Below are 24522 nucleotides of genomic sequence, written 5' to 3'. Positions count from 1 at the left end.
AAACAATAATTACTTTATTTGATCACATCTCTGTGGGTCAACAATTTGGACTGGGCTGAGCTGGGCAGTTCTGCTGGTCTCCTGTCTGGTCACTCATGTGACTGGACACTGATTGGCCTAGGGGGTCTCTACCACTTTCCTGAATTTGTCTTACTGTTTATAATTTTTAAAAATGTATTATCTTGGAATATACTATCTACACAAAAGGATAATTTTCTTCCTCCTTTCTAATTTTTACATCTCAAATTTATTTCTGTTGTCTCATTGAGTTCTCTACTACCTGCAAACAATGTTAAATAATGGTGGTGATAATGGGCATCCTCCTCTGTTCTTTTTCTTTTGTTTTGTTTTTGTTTTAAATATGGAACAGTTCATGAATTTGCAGCGTCATCCTTGTGCAAGAGCCATGCTAATCTTCTCTGTTTTGTTCCACTTTTACTAAATGTGCTACCAAAGTGAGTACTCCTCTGTTCTTTTTTAGAACAGCTTTATTTAGGTATAATTGATTACAAAGAACTACACATATTTAATGTGTGTAATCTGAAGAGTTTGTACATATGCATACTCCCATGATACCATCACCACAATTAAGGTAAAAGACCTATTCATCACCTCCCAGTTTCCTTGTGTCCCTTTGTTTTTGTGATAACAACATTTAACATATCTATCCTCTTAAATTTTGAAGTGCAAAATACTATATTGTTAACTATAGCCACACAGATCTCTATAACTTATTAATGTTGTACAGCAAATCTCTATAACTTATTAGTATAGCATAACTGAAACTTTATACCCACTGAATAACAACTCCCCATATCCCCCACCCACTAGCTCATGACAACCACTATTTCTCTTAGCAAATGTCTTCAAGGTTCATCCACATTGTTGCATATTGCAGGGTTTCCTTTTTTTAAAGGCTGAATAATATTCCATCCTACGTACATACCACATTTAAAAAATTAATTCAGCTACTGATGAACACTCAGGTTTTTTCCATATCTTGGCTACTATGAATAGTGCTACAAAGAACATGCGACTGGAAATATCTCTTTGATATACTGAATTCTTTTGGATACATACCCAGAAGTGGGATTGCTGGATAATATGGTAGTTCTATTTTTGATTTTTAAAAGAACCTCCATACCGTTTTGCCATTCCCCAACCAACAATGAACAAGCATTCCTGTTTCTCCACAACACTGTCAACACTTACCCTTTATTTGCTATCCTAACAGATGTGAGGTGATATCTCACTGTAGTTTTGATTTGTATTTCCCTGATAATTAATGATATTGAGTATCTTTTCATATACCTGTTGGTCATTTGCATGTCTTCTTTGGATAAATGCCCATTTAAGTCCTTTGCCTGTTTAAAAAACTGGGTTATTTATTTTTGGCTATTGATTTGTAGGAGTTCCTTATATGTTTTGAGAATTAACCCCTTATCAAACATGGTTTACAAATATTTTCTCCCCTTCTATAGCTTGGCTTTCCATTCTGTTGTTTCCTTTGCTGTGTGGAAACTTTTTAGTTTGATGTAATCCTACATGTTTATTTTAGCTTTTGTTGCCTGTGCTTTGGTGTCACATCCAAGAAATCATTTCCAAGACCAATGTCAAATAACTTTTCTATTACGCTTTCTTCTAGGAGTTTTAGTTACAGGTTTTATGTTCAGGTCTTTAATCCATTTTGCATTGATTTTTGTGTATGGTTTAAGGTAGGGGTCCAATCTGATTCTTTTGTATGTGGATATCCAGTTTTCCTAAAACCAGTTGTTGAAGAGACAACATTTCCCCATTGTGTGTTCTTGGCACTCCTGTCAGACTAGTAACAGTATATGCATGAGTTTATTTCTGGGCTCTGTATTCTGTTCCATTGGTCTATATGTCTGTTTTTATGCCAGTACATTACTAATTTAATTACTGTAGTTTTGCAAAATACTTTGAAATCAAGAAGTGTGGTGCTTCCAGCTTTGTTTTTCTTCCTCAAGATCACTTTAACTATCCTGGGTCTTCTATGATTCCAGATTAATTTAGGATTGTTTTTTCCATTTCTGTAAAAAATTCCATTGGTGGGAATTTTGGTGGGTTTAGCATTGAATCTATAGGTTGTTTTGGGTAGTATGGACATTTTAACAATATTAATTCTTCCAGTCTACAAACACAGGATATCTTTCCTTTTATTTGTTTCTTCTTCATTCTTTCATACATGTTTTGTAGTTTTCAGTATACAAGTATTTTACCTGTCACAAAAAGAGTACTAAGAGGGAAGTTTATATCAAAAAACACTTACATTAAAAAAGAAATATTTCATATGAACAGCCTAACATTACACCTGAAGGAGCTAGAAAAAAAAATTAAGCCCAGAATTAGCAGATGGAAGAAAACAAAAATTAGAGTAGAAATAAATGAAATTGAGACTAGAAAAACTATAGGAAAAATTCAATGAAAGAAATAGTTGGTATTTTGAAAAGATAAATTTGACATATCTTTAGCTATACTAATGAAAAAAAGAGAAGATTCAATTTAATAAAATCGGAAATGAAAGAGAAAACATTACAACTGATAATACTGCAATACAAAGGATCATAAAAGATACTATGAGCAATTATATGACAACAAATTGTGTAACCTAGAAAAATTAATTCCTAGAAATATAAAACTTACCAAGACTGAATATTGAAGAAACAGAAAAATCTGAACAGACCAATAATGAATAAGGAGATTGAATCAATAATGAAAAACATCCCAACACAGACCAAATAGCTTCACTGGTGAATTCTAGCAAACATTTAAAAAATAATTAATGCCAGTCTTTCTCAAATTCTTCCCAAAAACTGAAGAGGAGAGAACACTTCCCAACCCATTTTATGAGGCCAGTTACCCTCATACCAAGGCCATACAAAGATATTACAAGAAAGGAAAACTACTAATCAATATCACTGATGAACACAGATGCAAAAAACCTCAACAAAATTAATAGCATATTAATTCAACAACATATTAATAGGATCATACATTATGATCAAGTAGGATTTATCCCTGGAATACAAGAATGTTTCAATATATGCAAATCAATCAATGTGATACACCACAGCAATAAAATAAAGGATAAAGACCACAATCTCAATAGATGAAGAAAAAATATTTAGCAAAATTCAGTACCCTTTCATTATAAAAATGCTCAAGAAACTAGGTATAGATGGAATAATAAAGACCATTTATGACAAGCCCATAGGTAACATCATACTCAATGATGAAAAGTTTAAAGCTTTTCCTCTAAGATCAGGAACAAGACGAGGATGTCCACTCTTGCCACTTCTATTCAAAACAATACTGAAAGTGCTCACCAGACCACTTAGTCCAGAAAAAGAAATGAAAGGAATTCAAATCAGAAAGGAAGAAATAAAATTGTATGTTTATAGATGACATGATCTTATATGTAGAAAAACCTAAAGATCTATCAAAATACTGTTAGAACTAATAAATAATTCAGTAATGTTGCAAGATACAAAATCAACATAACAAAAGTTAGTTGCATTTCTATAAACAAGGAACTATTTGAAAAAGAAATTAAGAAAACAATTTCATTTACAATAGCATCAAAGGAATAAAATCTTTCATGTTTTCTTGACTCTGGTTGGAATGCTTCTAATGGTTTCTCCATTAAGTGTAACCAGTGTTTTGAATAGAGATACATATTTTCTCATATTAAGGAAATATTCATCTCTATTTTATGAGTATATTTTAAAAATCAGGAATAGATGTTAAATTGAGTCAAATGGTATTTTAGCAACTTTGATAATGATGAAAGAGAGGCAGAACACCCTAATATTTTGGAAGATAGAGTCTGAAGTCAGTTACTTCTTGGGTTCCAGAAAGTGCTTCTATCACTAAGTGTATAATTCTGGAGAAGTTCCTTGATGCCTCTCAAAGGCAGTTTCTTTATCTATGAAATGAAGAGAATAGTGATTCTTATTTCATATGGATGCTAGTTAATATATGTAGAATGCTTAGAATAATGCCTCACACATAGAAAGCACTAGAGAAGTGTTAACATTATTATGTTATCATCGCTTTTCTCATTAGATATGTTAATACAATAAATTATATTAGATTTACTCCAGTGGAACCTTCCATGCCTTTCTTGAATAAATCTCATTTAGCTATTAGTCCTTTAACACCTGAATTATATTTGTTAACATTTCATTTAGGATTCCTGCACTGATATTAATATACTAGTTTGGTCTATAGTTTCCTTTTCTTAGGCAATCTTTTACATGTTTTGATATCATTGTAATACTTAATAAAATGCATGCATTTTCTACATTCAGGAACAGTTAGGAACCCCTTAAATACTTGGCAGAATTTCCATACAAAAACATCTGGATCTAGAGTATTTTTTGACACGGTAGCTCACTGACAACTTCTATTTCTTTTATGGACATTGTTTAGATTTTCCATTTCTTCTAGAGTTAGATCTTATAATGTATATTATTCTAGATAACTGTCCATTTCAATCAAGTTTTTAAATTTGTCTATATAACACTAAGCAAAGAATACATATTTTCCTCTAGGTCTGTGATTATTCACTCACAATAATTTATTTTGTGATTTTGGTGTTTTCTCTGTGTATTTTCTTCAGTTTGTTAGCTAGTGGTACCCACTGTGTTTTTTCCCCAACTGTCAGCTTTGAATTTATTTTTCTTTTCTCTCTTCTACTTATCATCTGTTATCTAGCTTGTAAGTTTTTTTCCTTTTCTGTATTAATTCCTGCCTTCTGCTTCCCACTATTTAAATTAGTTTTTCTTTTCCTAAATTCTTAGGTTAGATACTTATTTTTATTCTTTATTATTTGTTAATATATTTAAGATTATGAATTTTCTTATAAGCCCTATTTTATTTTCTATTCCATAGTTCTGATAATTAACATTTTAAGAATTTCTTAAGTTCTTGCTTTAAGATATTGATGTTAAATTATTTGTTATAATTACAACTGTTTTATATTTATTGTTGATAGAACATTTAATGTTATAAAGTTCTCTTTGTTTTCTAATGTTTTTTTAACTTGAATTTAATCGTGTTAAAATTAGACCTTGATCTTTTTTCTGGCATCTAACTAGTATATATTTGCACAACCTTTTCCAGCAACTTTATTCTAGGTGTCTTGTATTTAGTATTATGTGAGTTTTGCTTTGTTATTCAATTGGACAGACTTTTTCTTTTATTAGGTAACAGCAGTGCATTACATTTACTCACTCACCTTATAGATTTACTTTTAGTTTTGCCTATTAATTTATGAAAATTTCCCTGTTTTAGTAGCTTTTAAAGGACCTTACCTATTTGCTTGTTTGTGAGTGCTGCTTTTAATATTTAGGAATATTTGTTTCTGGATATAGTCTATTAGCATTCTGTGGCCATTCCCATTCCCCACATTAATTTTCCTGAATTGCAGAAGCTAGAAACAAACCCCCCCATTTTCATTTCTTTCTTGCTCCTAGGTTTGATTGCAAGTTAGTTTTCTCTAGAATAAACCAGGAGGCCAGTGACAAGAACTTGAGTTAACTGGAGAACAGGGTGGCACCAGCAAGGTGGCAAGTAAAACTGGACATGCGTGACTGTTTGCAACTGCTAGGTTCCACGTTCCAGTGGAAAAAAACCTATTGCATTACCCTTTCCAGATGTGATTAACTCCCAGACACAAAACTTAGACTGCAGCTTTCTCTTTCTCCCCCTACCTGTACTGGTCTCCTGGACTTTAGGCCCATGGGTTATTTTTGGACTAATGGTGTTGATATGGCCTTCTTTAAAGTAGTTTACCTCTGGCTATGACTTCTCAGACATAAAAACCTTCAGTATTATACAGATCCCTCATTAACCAGAATCCAGCTGTAGTCATGTAATCTGTCCCTTTCAACTGTTAAACCAAGAATGATAATTCCTAATAAATAATTGACTGAGCAGACATCCTGTAGCTTAGATCACTTCTAGGACAATATATTAAGTGAAACCAGGATGCTGACAGATTATCATAAACTTCCATGTGGAATCAGGAAGAACAAGGTGGACATCATTGGATATTTCGGGTACAGTTTGGTTCCCAGCTTTGAATGAGAGTAATTTCATGGAGTGTTGAGAGCGGAAGCAAAAAAATTGAACAAAGTTAAAAGGTGAATGAGGGGAGGACATAGGAGCAGTAAGTATGTACCATTTTTCTCCAAAGTCTGAAAGTAAAGGGGAAGAAAGTAAAGGGGTCACAAGAACAAAATGGGACAAAGGAGGGTTTTTTTCAATGGAAATTACTGGAATATTTCTATTCTGATGGGAGAAACTGAGTAAAAGGAAAGGAAGTGAAGATATAGAAGAGAGTAGATAAGTGACAGAAATCCTCTAGGTGGATCTAGATTATGGGTAAGATTGCTTATATCATGTTGGGGAGATGGAGGCAAATCTGGATGAAGTTGCTTAAGTCTGTACATTTTGTGGCAGAACATTGATTGAGTTCTCATTTGGTTGTTTCTATTTCTTCATGACATGGGAGACAAGGTCGTGAGGTGAGAGAGTAAGAAAAACAAAGTGTGGTTTGGGATCTGAAGAGCTTGGAAAAGATCTGAAATACCCCCTCTGTATAATAGGCACAAAACAGACGGGCTGGGAAATTTTAAAATCAAGGTTCCTAGCAATAATCCTGACCTGACCCTGGAGGCACTTAGCAAATTTTAGTCCACATTATGATGTTAAAACATGCTCACTTTTAGGGCTGCCCAGCCCAAATGTGAGGTCCCCAAATCGGAAAAATTTGCTTCTGCTTTTAAGATCCTATCTTCCTGTTTATTTATTATTTTTAATGGAACAAAATCTGTTTTAATAAACAGATTTTGCTAGGTTCCTCCCTATCTACCACACCTAGTTTATACTATAGTTATCTATGGTGATAGCTCCCTTCCTCTATTTACATTTCTTTTAATATCTTTATTGGAGTAAAATTGCTTTACGATGTGTTAGTTTCTGTTGTACACCAAAGTGAATCAGCCATATGCATACATATGTCCCCATATCCCCTCCCTCTTGAGCCTCCCTCCCACCCTCCCTATCCCACCCCTCTAGGTCGTCACAAAGCACTGAGCTGATCTCCCTGTGCTCCTATTTATTCAAGTTCTTGTTACTGGCCTCCTGGTTTGTTCCCAAACTGAGTTCTGTTTACTGAATTCTTGTTCCCAAGTCACTGGACTAGTGACATCTGATACCCTTGTATATCAGTTATTTTTTAATGTATAACAAACCACTTGCAAACTTAGTGGCTTAAAACAATAATCGTTAATTTAGCATATAATTCTGTGTGTTGGCAATTTGGACTTGGCTGGTCTGGGTGGCTGTTCCGCTGGTCTTGGCCAGGCCTATTCATGTGTTGCAGACAGTTGCTGATCAGCTAAATGATTCTGCTATTGATGGTGGGCAGAGGTATCAGACGTATGTTGGTTTAGGTGATAAGGGTGACAGGGACATACATCTCCCATCGTTCAATGGGTTAGCCTAGGTATCTTCACATGGTGGCAATGGCTGGGGTTCCAAAAACAGCAAGAGAGAAGACAAGTCCCAATGAGTAAGTTATTTTCAAGCATCTATCTGCAACATGTTGGACAAAATAAGATAAACAGTCAAATGGGTGGAGAATCAATGGATGGAGAATAGATTTGATATCTTGATGGGATGAGCTGCAAAGTTTACATTGTGAAAGTGTCATGTTTATAATCAACTACACTGCATTTTCTGCCAGGTTTGGGCCATGCCTTGCTCTTACCAGTCAGCCCCACATCAAGTGCCAGTGTCTGTGGCTTAGGGCACAGTTACTTATCCACTGGAAGATCTCCAGGTTGCTACTGTTACACACATAGGATACTCCATTCCTGTGTTTACCCACCTGTTGTATATATCCTTTCACATTATCTTAAATACCTTGCACCACATCCCCATGTCTACTGGGTATGTGTATTCACTGTGACATATAATACATGGTGGGTTTCTTGCCTTGTCTATCAGATTACACTGTTTTTAGCAATGGCAGCTAGGTAAGTACCCCACCTTTCCTACCCTCTCTCTATGCTGCTTCTGCCCCATTCTGCCCTCAGTATATCTTGCCACCCCTTGTCAATTCCTATTCTCTCCCCTTTTCCCCTCTGTTTACTTTCTGGTCTCAGAATCTGATCCTCTGTGTGCTTCACTTAGGTTTGAATAGCTACTATGCCTCACCAACTCCGTCTAAAATGACACAGAATATTAAATTGTCTACATAATGGAGCAAATTCAGTCAAGCCTTGCTAACATTTTTATAAAAACTGAACCAGCAGCAGAATAGGAAATTTTGGTGTGGTACCTTACACTGTCAGACTGCAGTTTGCTTTTAGTATAAATAAAATTGATCTAATATACATCTATATCTTTTTGATCTTGAGGTGTATGTGCATGTGTGTGTGTGCACACGCACACATGTGAAGATGGGAGGGGGCAAAACAAATGAACCAAGAAAGGGAAAGCATGAAAGGGAATTCAAAGGAGAAAGTATCTGAAGACAGATGCCTCATACCAGAGAACTGTAAATTTGTGAGCATGTGTGTAAAGTTGTCCATTATACACTTAGGCTTTATCAGTCACTCAACATGCATTTATTGGGTGTCTGCTACGAGACCCACACCATTCTGGAGGTTATGAAGTTGACCCCAGGGGCAAGTATCGCACTGGATATAATTCTATTACTGGCCTGGTTCAGCCTTTTCGGAGTAAGATTCTGGCATAAGAAAAGGTGAAGGAGAGGAGCCAGGAGGCTCCCACATGCAACCCCAGCTGATTAAAACCATACCCTCTCCTGTGAAACACTCTGTCTGACTTTACTATCAGGAGATAAAACATTATTCTTCTCCCTCCTCTCCATGTGGAGATATTTTATAGATAATGCTGTTTTTACCAGACAGACCTTCTCTGTAAGACAGAGTCTCCTCCCTGTTCCCCTCAAGTATCAGGTCATCTGGCTGACTAGAAGAGAAGGGCCAGGAACGGCTTGATTGGAGGCTACTGGAAATGAGTTCCACTTAAAAGTAAGGAGGCAGAAGTGTTAAGTGAAAACCAGGACATCTTGTTTCTGGTTTTATTTCTGTCACTCTCAGAGCCTAACTCTCTCAACTTCGAAACGGGTGAAGTGACCTGCCTCCCATCAGGAAGGGAAGTACAGAAGTGACATAATGAGTCTAATTCTCTTCTTCCAGCTAGAGAACTGGCACTTTCCATGGAAGTAGAGAGAAGGAGAAGTTATTTCACTTTCAAACTCCAGGGTTCTTCTTTCACCCAAGTTGTTTATTTTTATTATTATCAAAATTAATAACATTCAGTATCTCCTATATGGCAACACTGTATTAGGCAACTGACATACCATCTTATTTAATGCTCAAAACAAGTCAGTTAGATCTGTATCTTTATTCCTACTTTGCAGATGAATATGCTGAGGTTACCAAGTTCTATTTACTGTCAAAGCCCATGGGCTGCATTATAAGGTGATCATCATACAATTAAAGAAAACTAAGTATTTGAAGAGAAGTGGTAAATCAAGAAATCTAGCTTCCCATATAATTCAGAATTTCTTCCTTCAACAGCCTTGATAAATGTCTACTAGTCTTTGTTTGAATGTACCTCAGGGTAGAGTCTGGTGAACTGGGAACCCTGAATCTAATGTCAGAGGCTTGGATTCCAATTTCAGCTTTGCTAAGTACTAATTAAGTGTGTATCTACCTTGGCCAGGTGACTTAACATCTTTAAGCATCAGTTTCTTCATCTATAAACCAGAGAGAATACCCAAACACAGTGTTACTATGATGATGAAATAAGATGATACATTTGAACATTCATTTCAATCATTCAACAAATTTCATTTGTTGCTGTTTCTATGCCAATCACTCTGCTGCACATAGTGTATGCAGTAGTAAACAAAACAGCATGGTCCCTGTCCCTTTTTTTTAAAAAATTTTAATTGTTTTTAAATTTTTTTAAACATCTTTATTTGAGTATAACTGTTTTACAATAGTGTGTTAGTTTCTCTTTTACAACAAAGTGAATCAGTTATACATATACATATGTTCCCATAACTCTTCCCTCTTGTGTCACCCTCCCTCCCACCCTCCCTATCCCACCCCTCTAGGTGGTCACAAAGCACAGAGGTGATATCCCTGTGCTATGCTGCAGCTTCCCACTAGCTATCTAATTTACATTTGGTAGTGTGTATATGTCCCTGCCACTCTCTCACATCGTCACAGCTTACCCTTCCCCCTCCCCATATCCTCAAGTCCATGCTCTAGTAGGTCTCTGTTTTATTCCCATCCTACCACTAATCTCTTCATGACATTTTTTTTTTTTTTTAGATTCCATATATATGTGTTAGCATACGGTATTTGTTTTTATACTTCTGACTTACTTCACTCTGTATGACAGACTCCAGGTCTATCCACCTCATTACAAATAACTCAGTTTCATTTCTTTTTATGGCTGAGTAATATTCCATTGTATATATGTGCCACATCTTCCTTATCCATTCAACTGTTGATGGACACTTAGGTTGCTTCCATGTCCTGGCTATCGTAAATAGAGCTGCAATAAACATTGTGGTACATGACTCTTTTTGAATTATGGTTTTCTCAGGGTATATGCCCAGTAGTGGGATTGCTGGGTCATATGGTAGTTCTATTTGTAGTTTTTTAAGGAACCTCCATACTGTTCTCCATAGTGGCTGTATCATTTTACATTACGACCAACAGTGCAAGAGTGTTCCCTTTTCTCCATACCCTCTCCAGCATTTATTGTTTCTAGAGTTTTTGATGATGGCCAATCTGGCCGGTGTGAGATGATATCTCATTGTAGTTTTGATTTGCATTTCTCTAATGATTAATGATGTTGAGCATTCTTTCATGTGTTTGTTGGCAATCTGTATATCTTCTTTGGAGAAATGTCTATTTAGTTCTTCTGCCCATTTTTGGATAGGGTTGTTTGTTTTTTGTTATTGAGCTGCCTGAGTTGCTTATAAATTTTGGATATTAATCCTTTGTCAGTTGCTTCATTTGCAACTATTTTCTCCCATTCTGAGGGTTGTCTTTTGGTCTTGTTTATGGTATCCTTTGCTGTGCAAAAGCTTTTAAGTTTCATTAGATCCCATTTGTTTATTTTTGTTTTTATTTCCATTTCTCTAGGAGATGGGTCAAAAAGGATCTTGCTGTGATTTATGTCATAGAGTGTTCTGCCTATGTTTTCCTCTAAGAGTTTGATAGTGTCTGGCCTTACATTTAGGTCTTTAACCCATTTTGAGTTTATTTTTGTGTATGGTGTTAGGGAGTGTTCTAATTTCATACTTCTACAGGTAGCTGTCCAGTTTTCCCAGCACCACTTATTGAAGAGGCTGTCTTTTCTCCACTGTGTTTCCTTCCCTCCTTTATCAAAGATAAGGTGACCATATGTGTGTGGGTTTATCTCTGGGCTTTCTATCCTGTTCCATTGATGTATATTTCTGTTTTTGTGCCAGTACCATGCTGTCTTGATTACTGTGGCCTTGTAGTATAGTCTGAAGTCAGGGAGCCTGATTCCTCCAGCTCCATTTTTCGTTCTCAAGATTGCTTTGGCTAGTCGGGGTCTTTTGTGTTTCCATACAAATTGTGAAATTCTTTGTTCTAGTTCTGTAAAAAATGCCAGTGCTAATTTGATAGGAATTGCATTGAATCTGTAGATTGCTTTGGGTAATAGAGTCATTTTCACAATGTTGATTCTTCCAATCCAAGAATATGGTATATTTCTCCACCTATTTGTATCATCTTTAATTTCTTTCATCAGTGTCTTATAGTTTTCTGCATACAAGTCTTTTGTATCCTTAGGTAGGTTTATTCCTAGATATTTTATTCTTTTTGTTGCAGTGGTAAACAGGAGTGTTTTCTTAATTTCATTCTCAGATTTTTCATCATTAGTGTATAAGAATGCCAGAGATTTCTGTGCCTTAATTTTGTATCCTGCTACTTTACGAAATTCATTGATTAGTTCTAGTAGTTTTCTGGTAGCATCCTTAGTATTCTCTATGTATAGTATCATGTCATCTGCAAACAGTGACAGCTTTACTTCTTCTTTTCCTATTTGGATTCCTTTTATTTCTTTATGTTCTCTAATTGCTGTGGCTAGAACTTCCAAATCTAGGTTGAATAAGAGTGGTGAGAGTGGGCAACCTTGTCTTGTTCCTGATCTTAGTGGAAATGGTTTCAGTTTTTCACCATTGAGAACAATGCTGGCTGTGGGTTTGTCATATATGGCCTTTATTATATTGAGGAAAGTTCCCTCTATGCCTACTTTCTGCAGGGTTTTTATCATAAATGGGTGTTGAATTTTGTCAAAAGCTTTCTCTGCATCTATTGAGATGATCATATGGTTTTTCTCCTTCAGTTTGTTGATATGGTGTATCACGTTGATTGATTTGCATATATTGAAGAATCCTTGCATTCCTGGAATAAACCCCGCTTGGTCATGGTGTATGATCCTTTTAATGTGCTGTTGGATTCTGTTTGCTAGTATTTTGTTGAAGATTTTTGCATCTATGTTCATCAGTGATATTGGCCTATAGTTTTCTTTCTTTGTGACGTCTTTGTCTGGTTTTGGTATCAGGGTGATGGTGGCCTCATAGAATGAGTTTGGGAGTGTTCCTCCCTCTGCTATCTTTTGGAAGAGTTTGAGAAGGATAGGTGTTAGCTCTTCTCTAAATGTTTGATAGAATTCGCCTGTGAAGCCATCAGGTCCTGGGCTTTTGTTTGTTGGAAGATTTTGAATCACAGTTTCAATTTCAGTGCTTGTGATTGGTCTGTTCATATTTTCTATTTCTTCCTGGTTCAGTCTCGGCAGGTTGTGCATTTCTAAGAATTTGTCCATTTCTTCCAGGTTGTCCATTTTATTGGCATAGAGTTGCTTGTAGTAATCTCTAATAATCTTTTGTATTTCTGCAGAGTCAGTTGTTACATCTCCTTTTTCATTTCTAATTCTATTGATTTGAGTCTTCTCCCTTTTTTTCTTGATGAGTCTGGCTAATGGTTTGTCAATTTTATTTATCTTCTCAAAGAACCAGCTTTTACTTTAATTGATATTTGCTGTTGTTTCCTTCATTTCTTTTTCATTTATTTCTGATCTGATCTTTATGATTTCTTTCCTTCTGCTAAATTTAGGGGTTTTTTGTTCTTCCTTCTCTAATTGCTTTAGGTGCAAAGTTAAGTTGTTTATTCGAGATGCTTCCTGTTTCTTAAGGTATGATTGTATTGCTATAAACTTCCCTCTTAGAACTGCTTTCACTGTATCCCATCGGTTTTGGGTCGTCGTGTCTCCATTGTCATTTGTTTCTAAGTACTTTTTGATTTCCTCTTTGATTTCTTCAGTGATCACTTCGTTATTAAGTAGTGTATGGTTTAGCCTCCATGTGTTTGTATTTTTTACAGATCTTTTCCTGTAATTGATATCTAGTCACGTAGCATTGTGGTAGGAAAAGATACTTGATACGATTTCAATTTTCTTAAATTTGCCAAGGCTAGATTTGTGACCCAAGATATGATCTATCCTGGAGAATGTTCCATGGGCACTTGAGAAAAATGTGTATTCTGTTGTTTTTGGATGGAATGTCCTATAAATATCAAGTAAATCCATCTTGTATAATGTATCGTTTAAAGCTTGTGTTTCCTTATTTATTTTCATTTTGGATGATCTGTCCATTGGTGACAGTGGGGTGTTAAAGTCCCCTACTATGATTGTGTTACTGTCGATTTCCCCTTTTATGGCTGTTAGTATTTGCCTTATGTATTGAGGTGCGCCTATGTTGGGTGCATAAATATTTACAATTGTTATATCTTCTTCATGGATCGATCCCTTGATCATTATGTAGTGTCCTTCTTTGTCTCTTGTAATAGTTTTTATTTTAAAGTCTATTTTGTCTGATATGAGAATTGCTATTCCAGCTTTCTTCTGATTTCCATTTGCATGGAATATCTTTTTCCATCCCCTCACTTTCAGCCTGTAAGTGTCCCTAGGTCTGAAGTGGGTCTCTTGTAGACAGCATATATATGGGTCCTGTTTTTGTATCCATTTAGCCAGTCTGTGTCTTTTGGTGGGAGCATTTCATCCATTTACATTTAAGGTAATTATTGATATGTGCATTCCTATTACCATTTACTTAATTGTTTCAGGTTGTTCTTGTAGGTCTTTTCCTTCTCTTATGTTTCTTGCTTAGAGAAGTTCCTTTAGCATTTGCTGTAAAGCTGGTTTGGTGGTGCTGAACTCTCTCAGCTTTTGCTTGTCTGTAAAGGTTTTAATTTCTCCATCAAATCTGAATGAGATCCTTGCTGGGTAGAGTAATCTTGGTTGTAGTTTTTTTTCCTTCATCACTTTAAATATGTCCTGCCACTCCCTTCTGGCTTGTAGAGTTTCTGCTGAAAGATCAGATGTTAGCCTTATGGGGGTTCCCTTGTCTGTTATTTGTTGTTTTTCCCTTGCTGCTTTTAATATGTTTTCTTTGTATTTAATTTTTGACAGTTTGATTATTATGTGTCTCGGCGTGTTTATCCTTGGGTTTATCCTGTATGGGACTCTCTGTGCTTCCTGGACTTGGTTGACTATTTCCTTTCCTATATTAGGGAAGGTTTCAACTATAATCTCTTCAAATATTTTCTCAGTCCCTTTCTTTTTCTCTTCTTCTTCTGGGACCCCTATGATTCGAATGTTGGTGCGTTTAATATTGTCCCAGAGATCTCTGAGACTGTCCTCAGTTCTTTTCATTCTTTTTTCTTTCTTCTGCTCTGCAGTAGTTATTTCCACTATTTTATCTTCCAGGTCACTTATCCGTCCTTCTGCCTCAGTTATTCTGCTACTGATCCCGTCTAGAGTATTTTTCATTTCATTTATTGTGTTGCTCATCATTACTTGCTTCCTCTTTATTTCTTCTAGGTCCTTGTTAACTGTTTGTTGCAATTTGTCTATTCTATTTCCAAGATTTTGCATCATCTTCACCATCATTATTCTAAATTCTCTTTCAGGTAAACTGGCTATTACCTCTTCATTTGTTGGGTCTGGTGTGTTTTTATCTTGTTCCTTCATCTGCTGTGTGTTTTTCTGTCTTCTCATTTTGCTTATCTTACTGTGTTTGGGGTCTCCCTTTTCCAGGCTGCAGGTTCGTAGTTCTATCTATTTTTGGTGGCTCTCCCCAGTGGCTGAGGTTGGTTGAGTGGGTTTAGGAGGTTTCCTGGTTGGGGAGACCAGTGCCCCTGTTCTGGTGGATGAGGCTGGATCCTGTCTCCCTGGTGGGCAGGTCCACGTCTGGTGGCGTGTATGGGTATGTCAGTAGCCTTACTGTGATTCTAGGCAGCCTCTCTGCTATTGGATGGGGCTGTAGACCTTTCTCGCTCTTTGTTGGGTATAGGGTGTCCAGCACTGTTCGTTGCTCGTCCTTGAGTGAAGCTGGGTCTTGGTGTTGAGATGGAGATCTCTGGGAGATTTTCGCCATTTGATATTACGTGGAGTGAGAGGTCTCTTTTGCACCAGTGTCCTAAGGTTAGTTCTCCCACCTCAGAGACACAGCCTTGACACCTGGCTGGAGTGCCAAGAGCCTTTAATCCACACGGCTCAAAACAAAAGGGAGAAAAAAATAGAAAGGCAAGAAAGGAAGGAAGAAAGGAGGAAGGGAGGGGAGGAAGGAAGAAAGGAAGGGAGGAAGAAAGGAAGGGAAGAAGGAAGGAGGGAATAAAGAAAGGAAGGGAGGGAGGAAGAAAGGAAGGGAGGAAGGAAGGAGGGAATAAAGAAAGGAAGGGAGGGAGGAAGAAAGGAAGGGAGGAAGGAAGGAGGGAATAAAGGAAGGAAGAGAGGAAGGAAGGAAGGAGGGAAATAGGAAAGGAGGGAAGAAAGGAAGAAAGAAAGGGGAGAAGACAAAATAAAGTAGGGTAAAATACAGTTATTAAAATAACAAAATAATTATTAGGAAGAAAAATTTCTATTAAAAAAAAAATGGTCGTTATAAACCCAGGACAAATGGTGAAAACAAAGCTACACAGACAAAATCTCACACAGCAGCACCCACATACACACTTACAAAAAGAAAAAAGGGGAAAATAATAGTATCTCTGGCTCCCAAAGTCCACTTCCTCAAGCTGGGATATTTCGCTGTCTATTCAGGTTTTCCACAGATGCAGGGCACATCAAGCTGACCGTGGAGCTTTAACCCACTGTTTCTGAGGCTGCTGGGAGGGACCTCCCCCTCTCTTTGTTTGCACAGCTCCTGGGGCTCAGCCCTGGAACTGGCCCCGCCTCTGCGCGCAGGTCGTCCAAGGGCGTCTGCCCTTAGCTCAGACGGGGCGGGGTCAAAGGAGCAGCGTTAATGAAGCAGCTGATTCGTGGTCTCTGGCTTGCTCAGGCGGGGTGGGGGGCGGGGGGGCCACGGATGTGGGGCAAGTCTGCGGCGGCAAAGGCCGGCGTGATGCTGCACCGGCCTGAGGCGCACCGCGTGTTTTCCCGGGGAAGCAGTCCCAGGATCCCGGGACCCTGGCGGTGGCAGGCTGCACAGGCTCCCGGGAGGGCCGGTGTGGAGAGTGACCTGTGCTCGCACACAGGCCTCTTGGTGGCAGCAGTAGCAACCCTAGCGTCCCACACCCGTCTCTGTTGTCCATGCCGACAGCCGCAGCTCGCGCCCGTTTCTGGAGCTCCTTTATGTGGTGCCCTTAATTCCCTTTCCTCGCGCCCCAGGAAGTGAAGAGGCAAGAAAAAGTCTCTTGTCTCTTCGGCAGCTCCGCGCCCGTTTCTGGAGCTCCTTTAAGGGGCGCGCTTAATCCCCTCTCCTCGCACCCAGGAAGCAAAGAGAGAGGAAAAGGTCTCTTGCCTCTTCGGCAGCTCCAGACTTCAACTGGACTCCCTCCCGGCTAGCTGTGGTGCACTAACCCCTTCAGGCTGTTTTCACTCTACCAACTCCAGACCTTTCCCTGGGATCCGACTGAAGCCCGAGGCTCAGCTCCCAGCCCCGCCCACTCCTGCGGGGGAGCAGACAAGTCTCTCAGGCTGGTGAGTGCTGGTTGGCACGGATCCTCTGCAGAATCTCTCCGCTTTGCCCTCCGCACCCTGTTGCTGCGCTCTCCTCCGCGGCTCTGAAGCTTTCCCCTCCACCACCCGCAGTCTCCGCCCACGAAGGGGCTTCTAGTGTGTGGGAATCTTTCCTCCTTCATGGCTCCCTCCCACTGGTGCAGGTCCCGTCCCTCTTCTTTTATCTCTGTTTATTCTTTTTTCTTTTGCCCTACCCAGGTACGTGGGGAGTTTCTTGCCTTTTTGGAGGTCTGAGGTCTTCTGCCAGCGTTCGGTGGGTGTTCTATAGGAGAAGTTCCACGTGTAGATGTATTTCTGATGTATCTGTGAGGAGGATGGTGATCCCCGCGTCTTACTCTTCCGCCATCTTCTCGCTCCCCTCTCTCGGTCCCTGTCCCTTTGAAGCAGTTTAGTGGGAGACAGATACCCAGGGCTGAGACAAGGGTGAGAGGAGTGAGGGACTTGCCTCTGGTGCAAGTTTTAAGGGAGTGCCAAAAACTCAGTCATCAAGATCAATAAAATTTTAATTCAATGTTAAAAAGAATGCAAAAATTCCATGTAGCAAGAAATGAAAACATTAAATTTCAGGATAAATGTTATTTTTCCTTTTGTCTTGGGCTCCAGCATGGCTCAGCATGGTGCTTCAGATAACAAATGAGTAAACACATACAAAAACAAAACCAAAAAAGAATATATAAGAATTTTAGCTAGTAAAGATTGGGGGGATGACCCCAAGTAGAGGGAACAGCATTTGCAAAGAACCTGAGATGGAAAAGTGCTTAAAATAGTCCACAGCCTGCGAGAAAGTGAGTGTTGCTGGACTATGATCAATGGTCAGAGCCAATTATGCAGAGCTGAGTAGCCCCAGGAATAGACTTGGAGTCGTATTCTAAGTGCAGTGAGGAACCACAGTAAGGTTTTAAGCAAGGAAGTGACCTATTTTTGTTTTTTAAAATATCATTCTGGCTGATGAGTAAAGAAGAGATGGGTAAGGGAGGAACAGAAGCATGAAGACCAGCTAAGAAGCTACTGTTCCTGCCCAGGCCAGAGAGGAATGTCTTGCCTATTTTAATGTGGTTATTTGTGGATCGTGCTAGGTAGTAGGAATACAGTGGGCTTTGTCGTTCTCTAACTATGTGGGCTTTAGCAAGTTATTTTTTATCTCTGACATTTCATGTCCTCATGTGTAAATTGGAGAAAATAATAGTAATGACTGTATCGGGTTGTTGTGAAGATTAATTTAGATAATGCATGTAAAACGCTTAGAATAGAACATGGCAAATAGTAAGTAATGAAAACATTTTGTTTAGAAACTCCTTCATATTTATCTTTATATTCCTGCCATTAATACAACAACTGTCTTCTAGTAGGTGCTCAATTAAGATGTGGTGAATTAAAATGTTGTTACTGATGTGCCACCAGTAGCTTATGTATATAGTTGTTTTTTTCATTGGTGGGAATAATCTTGTTAATGATATTTCTCAGTATTTCTCAGAGTTACTGTTTGCTTTAAAACTCCACTCTAGTTCTGGCTTTCATAATGTCTTGCATAAACTATTGCAGTAACATATAACTCTTCTTCCTGGCTCCCGACTCTTATCTCTCCAGTCTATCCTACATATTGCTACAAGGCTTGTTTTCCTAAATATAGGCCAGTTTGCATAATTCCCCTACTCAGAAACCTTCAGGGGCCTCCTAGTGATGGAGGCTGACCTTTCCATCTTCAGCCACTCCTCCCATAGTGCCTCTCTAGTCAGCTTGCTATTCACTGAATATACTAACTCTCAGACCTTTATGTTTTTGCTCAGAATTTCTTCTATAAGAAATGTACTCCCCACCCCCATCAGTCTGTTAAAATTCATCTCACAAGATACAGTTAAAATGCCACCTCCTCTATGAAGTACCTTCTGACCCTGCAATAAGAAAAACAAAAAACGAATCTCTCTTCCTTCCTTCTGTAGCTACTATGCATTAGATTCCTATCTCTCATATGGCATTTTCCAGATTACCCATGATCCACATCTTCTCTCAAGGTAAAATGAAGAAACATGGTTCCAAGTAATGGTAAAAATAGTTGTAGGTCATTTAGCAATTAAGAATACTTGTCTATGAATCTAGCAGACTTGCGTCAAATCCCAGCTGTCTGTATGGCCTTCAAAATTAACTAACGCTTCTAGAAAAGAATCCGAAAAAGAAAGATTTTATATATATATATATATATATATATATATATATATATATATATAACTGAATCATTTTGTTGTAAACCTGAAACTAACACAACATTGTAAATCAACTATACTTCAATTAAAAAAATTTTTAAAACCCCAACGTTCTAAAAAGTTGACCCCCCCCAAAATTAGTTAACCTTTCTGACCCTCAGTTTCTTATCTGTAAAATGGAAATAGAAAACCCCAATCCATTGTACAATTGTGAAGAGACATTAGAAAATGTATTTAAAGCTCCTGGTTCAGAATGGACATATGATAAACAGTGCTGTTGTTATTAGTGCAATATATGGAGCAAGTATGAGACTTGGAATTTACAGACTCAGGGTCAAATGTCAGCTTAACTGCATTATATTTGTCTTTGAGCAAGCCCCTTAACGTCTCAGTTTCTTCACTGGAGATAATAATACACATTTATCAAAGGGCTTTTGTTAGGATTAGAAAGTGACAATAATAATTATGAACAGTGAACCCTTGATGAACACTCTCCATGAATAAGAAATTATTCTAAATGCTTTACATGTATCAATTTATTTCATTCCCAAAACAGTTTTACGAGGCAGATGTTATTATCCCCTTTCTATAGATTAGGGAATTGAGATATGGAAAGGTCAAGAAACTTCCTCAAAAATCAAACACTACACAAATTATAATACTGATGTTTAAACTCAAGCAGTCTGGATTCAGACACCAAGCTACAGTAATAAATAGAGAATGGAATTGAGTGCCTGGCATCTGGCAGGCTCTTTATGAATGTTTTCATAACTGTTAAGTGGCCCCTTCTTCCCTTCTCATTCCCTGTGTCAGGAGAGGGACCATGTTCTACTATCTACCTCTATAGCTTTGGCACACATCACCTGCCTAGCGTACAGGCAGAGGTGTGCTGGAGTTGGCTCGAACTGGTTCTCAAAAGTAAATTGTGCACCTTTTTTTCCCAACTCTACATTTGGTAATGTCATACTGGTAGCTTGAAATTGATTATGAAGTATTATTTATATCACAGGAATAAGCCAATGCCAAAATTAGTCCTGGACTTCACAACAAAGTCAGTAAATTCCCTTTTATGCTTAAGCTATTTTGAGTCAGGTTCTCATCATTTGTAATCCGAAGAGAGCCTAAGAAACCTGTTATTTCAGATATTCCCAGGAAAGCTGAGGGGGAGAACATATATCATCTAGCAATATCCACAAAATTAGTTACCTAGGGAGAATTCCCGTAAGAATTCAATGGTTATTCTAATAACCATGAGGCCTTTTTATTTGAGATGAAGGTGGCATTTGTTCTATAAATTCTGCTTCACTGTAGTATTTAAATACTCAGATCTGCTGTCCCATATGCTTAGCACAAAATCTGAGGTAAGTAGGGGAGAACCAATCACACGAATTTTTTAAAAAAATTATTTTATTTTATTTTTGTCTATGTTGGGTCTTCCTTGCTGTGCGTGGGATTTCTCTAGTTGCTGCGAGCGGGGGCTACTCTTCGTTGTGGTGTGCGGGCTTCTCATTGTGGTGACTTCTCTTGTTGCAGAGCAAGGGCTCTAGGCACACAGGCTTCAGTAGTTGTAGCATGTGGGCTCAGTAGTTGTGGCGCACGGGCTTAGTTGCTCTGCAGCATGTGGGATCTTCCTGGACCAGGGATCAAACCTGTGTCCCCTTATTGGCAGGAGAATTCTCAACTACTGTGCCACCAGGGAAGCCCCACATATAGATTTTTAATGTGAGAATTTAACTTTTGGTCACTGGAGGTATGAGATATTTTAAAGATATGGAAAGTTTATTGCAAAATGTAGGCTGCGGCTACTGTTGCTTCTATTATGGTTCTAGCAAGCTAGACAAGTTTTCTCTTTTGCCAAGGAATGCAGCAACAAAATAAAACAAAACAAAGAACTTCTCTCCTTCCCAGATGGCAATGTGGGTGGTCACAAGGACCCATAAGATTTTGTTTAATTTGTAAGACTCCACTTTGTAAAAAGTTTGTTTGTAACAATGCTTTATACTTTTATTATATTTTATAATTTTCAAAGTACAAAGTTTTTAAAATACATTATTTCTTTTGAGCATGTAATACCCCTAGCTAGGAAAGTAAGGTACAGGGAGGTTAAGTGACCTGTCCAATGTTACAGCCAGGTAATGGCAGAGATGGAATAATAAGTCAGGACTACAGTGTCACCCACTGATATTACACTACCATAAGCTGCTGGTAGGTTTCAGATAGCATTCCTCTGGGTGGTCCACATTAATCCTCCAGGTGTTTGAGAAAGTGATCAAAATGAAAAGCAGATTTAAAAAAGAACACACGGCATTTTTCTCTTGCAGATGTGAATGTACAATAAAATGAATAAAAATTAGCCAGAACTGGAGAAAAGGAGAAATGGCAATTTAAGTACCACAAATGCTCAGTTACCTAAAGAAAAGACCTATAAGGGTTTCTTTTCTTTTTTTCCCCCCTGTGGTAGAAGGAAAAAATAAGAAGATGGCCCAGGAAATCTTCGGTCCTGCCAAGTGGTTTGTGGAAATTAGATAACTTGTACTTCAACACAACAAACCAGATCAGAAAAGTAACCAGGACATATCATGTGTGTCTTGCCTAGGAACTTGTTCCTTTATTGTTCCTTTATTTCAATATTTATTGAAAACTGAGTATGTATTAGGCACTATGCACAGTGCTGAGAAGAATTCAAAGGTGTATAGGAAAGGAAACTTTCTTATAATTAACTAAGATAAAGCCACAAACAACAGGATTCTAAGTGAGTTGATCTGTTGGTGATATTCACCAAAAATTTGGGGTCTTAGTTTCTTTGATTGTGAAACAGGAGAATATGAGAGGTTTGAAGAGAAAACAAGCAACTAACTGGTGTTCAGTGTTGTTCAGCAAATTTAAATTCTTTTAATTATGCCTTAAATGTTTCTGTCTCCATTTCTTCAATCTCGATATACCTCGAAAGCATCTGAGTTGGCCTTTCCTCATCCCTGACTAAATTCACTATTTGGGGACCAACTGATGTCCAATAATCATTAGCTATGGGAGGAAGAACTGGAACATCAAAGTAGAAGGGACTCCACCCTATAACCATGCAAGTCAACGGCTTTTAGGCCTGTTGTGTGCAAGTGCACTCAGAAAGGACAAGAGCAAGTGTTAACTGGACGTCCCTACTACATCTGGACATGTTCAGGGAGCTGGGACAACACAGCAAATGAGTAATCCTTGGGAAGTAGGATTCCCATGAAAATAACATTAAGTATTTTCAAGGGCATAGGCAGATATTTTCCTATTAAAAGAGAATATTTTTTAAAGGCCAAATTGATAAAATTAAAAAGAGCAATATGGTGGAGTATAAGTGAAAGTTTGGGAAAATGTACACTCCATCTGTTGTCTCACCTTTTATCACTGTGGTAAAATACATATAAAATTAAATTTACATCTTAACAATTTTTAAGTTTTTTATAGTTCAGTGGTATTAAGTACATTCGTGCTGTACAACCATCACCACCATCTATCTCCAGAATTCTTTTCATCATCTTGCAAAACTGAAACTCTATACTCATTAAACAATAACACCTCATTCCCCCCACCCCCAGGCTCTGGCAACCACCATTCTTTCTATTGCTGAATCTGGGTACCCTAGGTCCCTCAGTGGAATCATACAGTATTTGTCTTTTTGTGACTTATTTTACTGAGCATAATATCCTCAAGGTTCATCCATATTGTAGCATGTATCAGAATTTCTTTTCCTTCCTTTAATCTGAATAATATTCCATTGTCTGTATATGCCCCATTTTGTTTATCTATTAATATGTTGATAGACACTTTAATTGCATCCACATTTGGGCTACTGTGAATAATGCTGTTATGAACATAGGTGTACATATGTATCTTCAAGACATTGTTTTCAATTCTTTTGGGTATATACACAGAAGAGAAATCGATGGATCATATGATAAATCTATTTTTAATTTTTTGTGGAACCATGATGGTCCCACAGAATGGTTTTCCTATACCATTTTATATTCCCACTGACAGTGCCCTAGGGTTCTACTTTCTCCACATCCTCACTAACACCTGCTATTTTGTTTTTGTGATAGTAACCATCCTAGTGGGTGATATTTCACTGTGGTTTTCATTTGCATCTCCTTTAGTGATGTTGAGCATCTTTTCAATGTGCTTATTGGCTATTCATGTATATTCTTTGAAGAAATGTCGTTCAAGTCCTTTGTCCATTTTTGAATTGGGTTTTTTCTTAGTTTTCACTGTTGTGAAGTTTTAGGAGTTCTCTATATACTCTGGATATGAATCCCTTATCACATATATGATTTCCAAATATTTCATTCCATTCTGTGGATTGCCCTTTCAGTATGCTGATAGTGTCCTTTGAACCCAGAAGTTTTTAATTTGCAGGAAGTCCAATTTTAAAAATTTTTTTCTTTTGTTGCCTATGCCTTTGGTGTTAATATATAAGAAATAATTGCCAAATTCAATGTTATAAAACTTTTGTCCTATGTCTTCTTCTAAGAGTTTTAGCTTTCACAGTTAGGTCTCTGACCATTTTGAGTTAACTATTGAATGTGGTGTGAGGTCCAACTTTATTCTTTAACGTGAGGATATCTAGATGTCTCAGCACCATTTGTTGAAAAGATTGTCTTTTCCCCATTGAACAGTCTTGGCACTCTTATCAAAGATTACTCGACCATATCCGTGAGGGTTATATCTGAGCTCTCTATTCTATTCCATTGGTCTATATGTCTGTCTTTATGGCAATAGCACACTGTTTTGATTACTGCAGCTTTGTAGTAAGTTTTGAAATTAGGACGTTGAGTCCTCCAACACTGTTCTTTTGAATGATTATTTTCACTATTTCATGTCATAAATTTTAGGATGTGTTTTTCTATTTATGCAAAGAATGTCATGGGAATTTAAACAGGGATTGCACTGAATCTATAGATTGCTTTGGACAATACTGAAATTTTAACAATATTAAGTATTCCAAACCATGAAGATGGATAGACCTCCATCAATTAATTTATGCCTTCTTTAATTTTTTCAGTAATGCTTTGTAGTTTATATTGTACAAGTACTTTATCTCCTTGGTAAAGTTAATTCCTAAGTATTTTATTCTTTTTGATGCTATTGCAAATGGAGTTGTTTTCTTAATTTCCTTTTTAGACTGTTCATTGTCACCATATAGAAA

At 37.6% G+C, this 24522-nt stretch overlaps 1 non-coding gene across 1 annotated transcript; it reads right to left on the bottom strand.

Annotated features, from left to right (window-relative positions):
* Positions 1-355: 355 nt before the first annotated feature.
* On the bottom strand, positions 356-463 carry LOC131746739 (U6 spliceosomal RNA). The gene has a single exon (XR_009332639.1). It is a non-coding gene; the product is annotated as a U6 spliceosomal RNA (small nuclear RNA).
* Positions 464-24522: the final 24059 nt, after the last annotated feature.

The sequence above is a fragment of the Kogia breviceps genome, chromosome 1 (assembly GCF_026419965.1).
Source record: "Kogia breviceps isolate mKogBre1 chromosome 1, mKogBre1 haplotype 1, whole genome shotgun sequence".
In the NCBI taxonomy this organism is placed as follows: Eukaryota; Metazoa; Chordata; class Mammalia; order Artiodactyla; family Physeteridae; genus Kogia; species Kogia breviceps.
Note: the sequence above shows the minus strand (reverse complement) of the source record. Positions and strands in the feature narration are given on the sequence as shown.